General features: G+C 44.8%; 1 protein-coding gene across 1 annotated transcript in view; it reads right to left on the bottom strand.

The window, feature by feature from the left end:
* Positions 1-14: 14 nt before the first annotated feature.
* The window catches only part of GRM7 (glutamate metabotropic receptor 7), a 219705-nt gene continuing 211115 nt past the window's right edge, over positions 15-8604 (bottom strand). Inside the window, exon 12 of the mRNA XM_031555627.1 lies at positions 15-96. The gene's annotated coding sequence lies outside the window, so the exon portion shown is untranslated. The remainder of the gene's footprint in view (positions 97-8604) is intronic.

Below are 8604 nucleotides of genomic sequence, written 5' to 3'. Positions count from 1 at the left end.
CAGCGCATGGCAGTCCTCTCCGTCCTCGCGCCCGTGGCGGAGCGGGCTAGATAACCAGGTTGTTATAACTGACGTACTTCTTTTTTGCAGCAGGGCCTGAAAGACAAGTGGGAAACAGTCACCGGAGCGGTCGGCAAAGGCCTCCGTGAGGAGGCCTCTTGCTGTTCTGCCGGTCAGGAACGCGGAGCCAACCAGAGCCCCCAGAACCCAGTGCTGCCCCGTCGGTGTGCTCAGCACGGAGCCCTTCCCCTGGGCTGTGCACCTGCTGACTGCCCTAACTAGATCCCGTGTGGGATTTCAGGACTTTTTCCAACAGTGATGACATTCTCTCCAACTTCTTGCATCTCCTGGGCTAGGAGTTGGCTTTCTTGTGGAGGGGGAAAAAAAGGTGATTCTTGTTCCAGATTTATGACTTCCGGGATTTTTTCAGTGTGGGGGTCAAGGCACCAGCTTTCCTAATTATGGCCTTCAAATTAAATCTGTTCGCATGCATTAATTAGTAAAAGCAGCCAGTACCTATATTGTGAACAATGCTACACATTTCTGTCAGTAAGTTGCAAATATTTGCAGCTGAATACTGAGCAAAATACGGTGCAGTACCCTGGCAGCACTGACAGCTTAGGGACTTGGGCGGCACGTTCTCCATCAGGCACGTTAACAAAAACGTCACTGTTTATATGCAGATTCTGTAACGAGGATGTGACTACATGCCCTGAGTTGACGGGGTTTTGAATTGAACTGCGTCCAGTGACTGAAGAAAAGGTCTTCCTCCTCTTCTAAAGAACTTACTTTGTATTACTCTGAAACTCCACTTATCTGTTCTGCCATGCTCTACACAACAGTCGGTGCTGTTTGCTCAGTCAAGGCCTGATCCTGCAAAATGCTGATCTTCAATTCCCATTAACTGCTCTGGGGCGTGAAGGTGTTCAACACATGGGAGGATGAAACTCATTATCCTGCAAGACTAGACCGCAAATATCCAATAAACTATGGTACACTATTAAATGCTGAAGAGAGGTAAAATGCAATTGGAAAAAAAATGTGTAATCAGGAAATGGGTTGCAAAGTAATTACATATATTATTTTGTGATCTACTTCAGCTTTATCCATTACATGCTCCAATTTCAAATAGCAGCAGAGTTCCTATAACAGAGAACGAGATTTTGACACTCCCCATGGCTGGTTCATGTAACGTCACCCCTCCATCGCTTACAGGGCTTTCACTTTACCATCCAGCAACCCTGAAATTCTGCTTAATGAGTTTTCTCGCAAATTCTACCACAGCATCTCATCTCTCATTTTCAATGTAACAGTGAACCACCAGTGCCAAGTGAAGTCAACTAAGAAATATTTTGATGGTGTGTACTCCTGTCACCTCTCTGTGAAAAGATGAGTCCCATGCATCTCAGTCCTAGACAATACAATTATTTCTGGAGCTGCTCTGTTACAACAGAAAAATGTACATGATAAAAGTATCACCCGTAATTCAGATAAAGTGATCAATAAAAGCTTCATGGTAATTTTAGGAGATGATCTTCCCTGGTTCTTAAGATTGTTCTTAAGACTGAAGAGATCACATCTCTCGTTACACAGCTGCTGCATTTCACAGCTGCTCCTGCACTGACGCCAGGAACTCGGAGCCCAGCTGAAGCCTTCCAGAGAAGCTCCGATATGAAGACATCAGGAGAGCAATGGTCTGCCTCGATAATGAGAGTCAGCTCTTCATTATCACTGGGCAATTAGCACCAGGTACAGATTTGATTTTTCTCAAAGAAATTAATTTACATGAAGATGAGGAATGCTAATGAAACATCAGCATTACCAGGACTCACCATGCTTTAATCCGTGATACACGAGCATGCCGTTCTTTAACGGAGAAACATACAGATCTCATTCACCATGCTGCTGTTCGTGTTAATAGACAATGGCTTTCCAACAATGAAAACAGATTGTCTTCTCACAAATTACATACACATAGTAATTAATATGCATATAATTATGTCAACCTCAGCTGGCCACTGACTTGGCTGTACTGGAGGTGAGCCAGTCGCTGTGCTATGCAGAATGCACAGTGCTGGATGGTACCTCCAGTGCAGAGATACTCACACAGCAAATAAGCCGTGTGAGCAACGTGGGCTGCTAGCTATTCTTACATACGGGCTGCCCTGAGGAAAAGAAACAGATTGACTGCTTATTTGCAAATATTCTTCCTCTTGAAGAATTTGTAACTTGTAATTTGTTTTCAGAAAAGGTGACCTCCTGTTACAAGAGGCTCCATGTTGCTGTTGGTGACAAGGGTCTTCTTTCTCTAATTGTGATAAATAGCGACAGTGTTAGCAGGGGAAGAATACAAGGCCATCCATACAGACAGGACGGCTAAACTGCCAACAGCCTCCAGGCTAGGGCCTGACATAGGTAAGCGTCTCACATAAGCGTTCACATGCTTGTCAAGCACAGCACAGCACAGCACAGCACAGCACAGGGTTCTTCAGCTCCCACTACATTATGCCTTAACTTTGCTCCACTTAATTGAAAATTGTTTGGTCCACGTTACACTGGAAACCACTGGAGGCTGTCACACTTCCAAAAGGATGTGAAGATTTGCTCCAGGGATGCACAGGATGCTGGACATGCCATGACACATTACTGTGACAGAAGGAAGGGGCAGTTCTACGAACGTTTCACTTATTCTCAATATGAAAGTAACTTTCAGTGAGCAAGAAGTCGAGAGCAACACTTTCCAATAAGGTCTGAAATGGAACTGACACACGATTTGCTGGCAGCTGGACTGCTGGGAGCACTGAGAGGCACCTCAGTCACCACAGAGCCCCGGCACTTCATGGCATGGCATGACACTGACGTTAAGGATGAGACTGCATTCAAGATACCAACAAGCGATGCTTGCAGATGAGCTAACATTTAATTACCACTGTTATGTACTGGTTGTTGGTATCTCGTATGCAATAGCCTTTCCCATTCTCCTGGGGCAGATCCCCACACTCCTCACATGCAGGCGCTCACTTCAAGCTGCCCTCACACTGCCTGCAGCTGAGCAACCCAGTGGGAAGAACATGCCCACACTCACTGCAGCTTATGGAAATGAAGACGACCTGTCTATTTGCACAGGGAAAATAAACACTATTTATTCAAAACACAAGAATTTATCAGAACTCTTCCTTTTTCAGCTACTGTCCAGCCTCCCTAGCAGGGTGGGGGGGCAGTGATAGTCTAGACCCATCCCCTGTCATAAGTGGATGACAGAAATTGAAGTGACTGTATCGCCTGTGCCAACAACGTATTAAAAACAAATACATAGAAGGAAAAATCCTCTTTGGATGTATGTTTCATCACTTGACTGGTTTTCATTATCTTGAGCACAGGCCACAAAGAAAGAAGCTCCCAGAGCATCCAAAAGCAAGGCAGATCTGTCAATACTTGCTCAGAGTGAGATTTAATCACTTTCACTTCAATTTTATGCACATTTGTTAACTCTTCCAAGCTTAAAGAGGAGAGATTTACAGTGCAAAAGATGAATTTTATTGCAGCCTACGGGCATCTCAGGCTATTGAAGATATGAAACATTGTCTTAGTACTTCCAGCACTGAGCAAGAGCTGACATTGTGATGGCTACAAGCTTGGATCTGCTCTGATTTCCTTTGCAGTCATTGTGGCAGATCATGCTTACTTCTCTTTTTATATTTTCTTAATTCTTGCCTGGAAACCAGTACCATCCATGCCAGGTAAAGCAGCAGCTGGTTATTAAACTCCACTTCTGTCTCATCCAACAGAGAAGTGGACACGTGTGGCCCCTCTGATGGCTCTGTGCTGAAAAGCAGAGCTGTGCACATGCTGCCTTTAGCCAGGCAATAAATGAGCAGGAACTGAGAGCAACAGCCCCGAATACTTTCACATACTCACCACAAACCTGACAGAACTTCATAGCTAAATGTATATAAATTGTTACATCACGTTTTCACATCTCTCCCATTCTGTTCACTACCGTTGTGTTGGCAATGTATCCATATCAGAGATACTACCATTCCACAATAAATTCCTGTGCTCAGTACCTGTGTTGGTGGGACGTTGTTTGTCTCTGAACTGCAGCCCAAACTGCCTGACTTTTACACAGATTATTCAGAACCTCATGTTTTAATAATGGCATACAAATATGTTAAATTGCAAATATAACATGAGTTAAAAGAGTGTTGCTCCATAATTGCTTTACAGCCTTCTCTTCTCATACGTTACATCGTGTTTAGCTGTCACACGTCCTTGTCACTCAGCAAAGCAGCAACAATTAGCAGTTCAGCACTGAACACAGCCATAAATATCAGTGCTGTTTGAGTCGCCGAGAGGTTTGTCAGCAGATCAAGAATTACAACAGGGAGTGAGAAGTTGCTAAAGAGATTGTTTCTTTTTCCCAGTCACTAACTTACCCAGTACCCAAAGGCCTGATGGCAGCCTGGTGACAAGAACAAAGGTGACAAGGGCTGACTGTGCTGCCCAGCAAAGAGATAACCCCATGCCATATGGCACTGCGACCCCCGGCCCTCCAGCTCCTGATAGGAGACCACCACCCAGCCCACGCTCAGCCCTGACATACCTGGCAGGCCAGTGAGAAGACAGAGACCTGCTTGGATAATAAATACCATGGGAATGGGTTCTTTCTTTTTGTGTGACTTTATCACCCACCTGTCCTCCAGGAAAGCTCCTGAAGCACGGTGGAGAAGTGCTTCTGTTAAATATGGGCAAAACATTATAGTCTGCAAAGCACTCAGCTGAGCATCTGAATAACTTTTAGCTCTACTTAAAAGCCTTGCTGAATTGAAGTATACTTGACAGCAGCACACTAAGAAGAATGCAAGTTTTTATTTATTTTCTAATATATGCAGGATATATATCTATTCTGATGAGCACGGCCCTCCAGATTCTGCACATTATGCAGAACTCCCAGCAAGGGCTGCTTGGAGAGTAAATGCACTTTGGAAATTAATAGAACAATTATGTAATAGCACTGTATAGATTTATACAGTCATCATGTATTTCTTTAGCTGCTCTTGTGACACGCTGTGCATTACAGCATGTATTACTAATATACAACTTGTAATCTCCATGACACGCTGGAAAATCAAAACCAGAATGAAAGTGGGTGGTGTCAATTATATTTTAAGTTTGCCTTTACTTTTTTTTTGTTGGTTTTCTTTTTCAAATTCCTTAGTAAGATTTTATCCCTCTGCTTTGCTTTTGGGAACTGGTTTTCTTCCTTCTTTTGGCCAGAAATGGGAGGGATGCCACCATGAAGTTCTGTAAGCAACAAGGGCAGGATCTGCCTCTGCAGGATCCAGAATCCCCAGAAACTCCACTTCATCCCCATCTCTTTGGGATAAGTGCAAACTTCCAATACAAGATCACTTCAGTTCTGTTGGATATCATTCATTGGGAACACTGCTGATTTCATACAGCCCTCACGCAGCTGCCTCACCCTCTTGTAATTTAAGCTAAGGAACTCTAAGGAAATATGAGGTCAGACATTAATGAAGGATGTGCTATGTGTGACAGCAGCAATAAAAATACATGGAGTGGCAGCCAGAGAGAGAGGCCTGGGGCTGGCTGATCCTCCAGAAGAGCAGGCATCTCTGAGCAGTGTAATTAGTTCATTAAATGCCATCAGAGAGGACGGAGGGATGGATGATGGCCTCAGGATGCTGAGATGAGGGCCCGCAGGTGCTGTCCAGCAGGCAGTGAGCCCGGCTGCCCAAACCCAAATGTGTTTTTTAAGTGTGACGATCGGTACATTTTGTGTGAATCATTATCAGAGGCACAAGACCCTACACTGTCACTGCAAATAGGATCAAATTAAGCAGCCGCAGACACGGAGCACAAAGCTGAGAAGGAGCTGAAATGGCAGAAATGGAAATAGAGCCAAGTTGCTTAGCAACCGTCCCCTCTTCCCCTGGATTGTGTGGGCCCTGAGACACCCGCACTGCCAGCAGCTGTTGCTTGTAACTAGAGGAGCGTGCCCATATTGCCGCGTGCCAAGCAGCACCGCGCCGTGCCGCACCAGTAACGTGTGCCACGCATGGCAGGGCCTGCTCAGCACAGCCAAGGGCCTGCGATGCCACGGCCATTTGCTTTCCTAAAAGCAGGGCAGTTCACCTGGCCAGGGTGGTCACTAGAGAGGTCACTGGGAATGTGGAACAAGGAAGGCTCTTCACCTGTACCAATTCCTTCTCCAGCACCAAAGTGATGCTCCAGAAACCTCAGCCTGGGCATGCAGGGCCATTTCTGAAGGAACACACCAAAGTTTGCATATCTCTGTTCCCATCTATGGGCGAAAGGGTTCCATTTAGGAGGTTGTCAGATTGTTGCAGAGGCTGCATTTTCTTCATTTACTTTGCTAATGAATAGTTTCCTGGATGGATGCAGTTTTGGAGGCATTCATCTCAGACTCTTCTGTAGAGATAACACTAAAATCCACTTGTTTGCTGAAGTGATGCTTGCCTTTGCAGCCTGAGTGGCCAGCACTGAGTGCAGCCCTGGGGAGGTGCTCAGCTGGAGGGCAGCCCTGAGGGGACGCTTCTGCCCGGGCTCTGGTCCTCTCTTCTAAGAATTTAGAGTTTTGTTCAATGCTAATCTCTTCTCAAGTTTTATTCATTAGGTTGGAAGTGCTGCAGGGTGCCAGGAGATAATGGTAATAAATAATAAATAATAAATTTCACTAGGTGTTAGGAAAAGCTTTAAAGTCTGCCAAAGGTAATTTAAATATTTCCATCAGATGTTCTTTGAAAGATGAGTTTTGCTAACAAACACTTTCCGGTGCCATTATGGTATTTGATTTGGCTTTGCTGAGGTTCATTAGGTTGGAAGATGCATGCAAAACAAGGCTGGAAAAACTGCCCTCCTCAGCCCTGCCTGCACACTGCAGAGGAGGCAGGGCTGTCTGCAGCAGGTTGGCATGCAGAGGAGGTGTTCCTGCTGCTTCACACAGAAAGTGTTATCTGTGAGACTCCTGCTAGCAGGGAGAGAGAAAACACATTTATGTAGTCAGGAAGATGGAAGTCTTGCCTTTTTCTCATATATCCATATAAAGCAAACAGCTTGTGAAAGAAAACCAACCCAAACCCACATGCACAAAAGCTGTGTAAAAACATGCAATAAAGTTTCTGAAACAAAATTCTTTAAATTAATTATGAGTAGCTGATAGGTGGCAATAATAAAACTACTGCTCCTGAAGCCGCTCACTGTGTCCTTCAGGACGTTGGAGGTCACCATGTGGGTACCTGCAGACACATTTGCTCCAGGCACTCCACCAGCGTGCCAGGGTTGGTCTGAGTGCTTTGAGCAGAACCCAGCTGGGTGAGGAATATAAGAAGGAGGTCACCGTCTCTTCGGAAGCAAAAGTAAGTAGCTTTTTAAGTATCCTAAGGTTGAAATTCATTCACCTGTTGCTGCTAGGAACACGTGCGAGCACGGAATTCAGTGCTGAGAGTTCACCTGATGGGATGGGAAGTGGTGTAGAAAATCCTAACGCTGCATGAAGTCACCACAAGTCAGATTGGACAACGTCAACAAATTTTACCTTGTGTAACTATGTGGCACAGTACTAATGAGGTGTCACAAAAACACCAAATGCTTCAAAGACAACCAACAGGAAAGCCACCAAACAAGCCTCCCCAGAGTAATTCAGCAGGACAAGGCCAGCTTCTCTTCTGGCTCAGCTCTGCAGCTCCAGCAGGATGCTGGAAGCCAGCCGTCCAGCCAGCCCACCCAGCTGCATCACCACTGCCACTCCAGTCTCACTTCCAATCTGCAGAATAGTGGCAATGTTTATAAGCTCCTACATCCAAAGGAAGCCACAGGGTGAACGCTAATGCCCAGGAATGATGAATAAGTGATTAATGTCAGCAGAGCACAATCAGAAGAATAGCCTAGGCAATCTTGCACTTCAGTGCTGTTTTACATACATTTGATAAAGTGGATTCACCTGGTTCACCTCTGCTGCTTTCAGAATGCAATTAATAATGAAACAATTGCTTCCAATTATTAGAATAATTACACTTATGCATATGCATACAAATGTAACATACACAGCAGGGTTGGGTAAATGCTGCGTGCATATTTCTATATGAAGAATGTTCACACATTCCTGTTTACACAAATTTATTCCACATCTAAATGTGTCGCATTCTAACCAGGGCTACATTTTTCCTTCAAGGCTTTTTTCTTATTAGCCCTTTCAGAAATGGATATTTACCCTGTGTATTATACAGCCCTTAGGCAAACTCAGACTGCATGGCTGGCGGAGTGGATTATATAGCTACACTTGAAGTGAGCCTTGTGCCCAGGGGACTGGCAAAATATCGTAGCGAGCAGTGCCAGGGCTATAAGTAACAATTACAAATATCCACTATAATGGATTCTTTTAACTAGGATTGCTTTGAAGTTCCCAGAAGGATTTAATAGGAAGAAAAGTACGACCTTGCCAGTTTCCCAGAGCACACTGGGATTTGAAGAGGGGTTTTCTTTAAGCAAAAGTCCATTTAGCCTATAAGGATTTCAAGTACCAACTGCTACCAGACGTGCAGGTTTTTCAGTTCATCTTTT

The sequence above is a fragment of the Meleagris gallopavo genome, chromosome 14 (assembly GCF_000146605.3).
Source record: "Meleagris gallopavo isolate NT-WF06-2002-E0010 breed Aviagen turkey brand Nicholas breeding stock chromosome 14, Turkey_5.1, whole genome shotgun sequence".
In the NCBI taxonomy this organism is placed as follows: Eukaryota; Metazoa; Chordata; class Aves; order Galliformes; family Phasianidae; genus Meleagris; species Meleagris gallopavo.
The sequence above is the reverse complement of the archived record's forward strand: the minus strand, read 5'-3'. Positions and strand labels throughout refer to the sequence as shown.